Source organism: Anoplopoma fimbria, unplaced genomic scaffold (assembly GCF_027596085.1).
Source record: "Anoplopoma fimbria isolate UVic2021 breed Golden Eagle Sablefish unplaced genomic scaffold, Afim_UVic_2022 Un_contig_3349_pilon_pilon, whole genome shotgun sequence".
NCBI lineage: Eukaryota > Metazoa > Chordata > Actinopteri > Perciformes > Anoplopomatidae > Anoplopoma > Anoplopoma fimbria.
The window spans coordinates 1-981 of record NW_026554935.1 but is presented as its reverse complement, the minus strand read 5'-3'; the positions used below and the strand labels follow the sequence as shown (position 1 = coordinate 981).

At 42.7% G+C, this 981-nt stretch overlaps 2 non-coding genes across 2 annotated transcripts; both read right to left on the bottom strand.

Moving 5' to 3' along the window:
- Positions 1-290: 290 nt before the first annotated feature.
- LOC129088737 (5S ribosomal RNA) lies at positions 291-409 on the bottom strand. Its single transcript, XR_008531092.1, has one exon. It is a non-coding gene; the product is annotated as a 5S ribosomal RNA (ribosomal RNA).
- A 380-nt stretch (positions 410-789) lies between these two features.
- On the bottom strand, positions 790-908 carry LOC129088738 (5S ribosomal RNA). The gene has a single exon (XR_008531093.1). It is a non-coding gene; the product is annotated as a 5S ribosomal RNA (ribosomal RNA).
- Between the last annotated feature and the right edge of the window lie 73 nt (positions 909-981).

Here is a 981-nt window from a genome sequence, read left to right as displayed (position 1 = left end):
GACACACTCACAGCTTTTAAATGTCAAATCAGAATGTACAAAGTGGCTATAAGGATCACAAATGTAGTGCAGTAAAAATATTAATATTTACTGTTGAAATGTAGAATACGTTAGCATAAAATTGAAAAGAAAATGATCGATGAGCTTAGGAATGATGAAAGCCATCATTTAACTGGATTTGTGTCATTTCTATACCGGCAAGTCATGATCTAGCTATATCCTTCCCACCCTGTCGGTGTCCACTGAAAAAGCAGCAGCGCCCTCTGCTTTTTGTAAAGAGGAGTGAAAAAAGCTTACAGCACCTGGTATTCCCAGGCGGTCTCCCATCCAAGTACTGACCAGGCCCGACCCTGCTTAGCTTCCGAGATCAGACGAGATCGGGCGTGTTCAGGGTGGTATGGCCGTAAGCAAATATTGTGCCTACCAAAGGGCCTTTTAAAGATACTATATCACCACGCTTTGCTCTTTCGTCTATACAGGGAGCGCCTGCAGATTTCCAGACACACTCACAGCTTTTAAATGTCAAATCAGAATGTACAAAGTGGCTATAAGGATCACAAATGTAGTGCAGTAAAAATATTAATATTTACTGTTGAAATGTAGAATACGTTAGCATAAAATTGAAAAGAAAATGATCGATGAGCTTAGGAATGATGAAAGCCATCATTTAACTGGATTTGTGTCATTTCTATACCGGCAAGTCATGATCTAGCTATATCCTTCCCACCCTGTCGGTGTCCACTGAAAAAGCAGCAGCGCCCTCTGCTTTTTGTAAAGAGAAGTGAAAAAAGCTTACACCACCTGGTATTCCCAGGCGGTCTCCCATCCAAGTACTGACCAGGCCCGACCCTGCTTAGCTTCCGAGATCAGACGAGATCGGGCGTGTTCAGGGTGGTATGGCCGTAAGCAAATATTGTTGCCTACCAAAGGGCCTTTTAAAGATACTATATCACCACGCTTTGCTCTTTCGTCTATACAGGG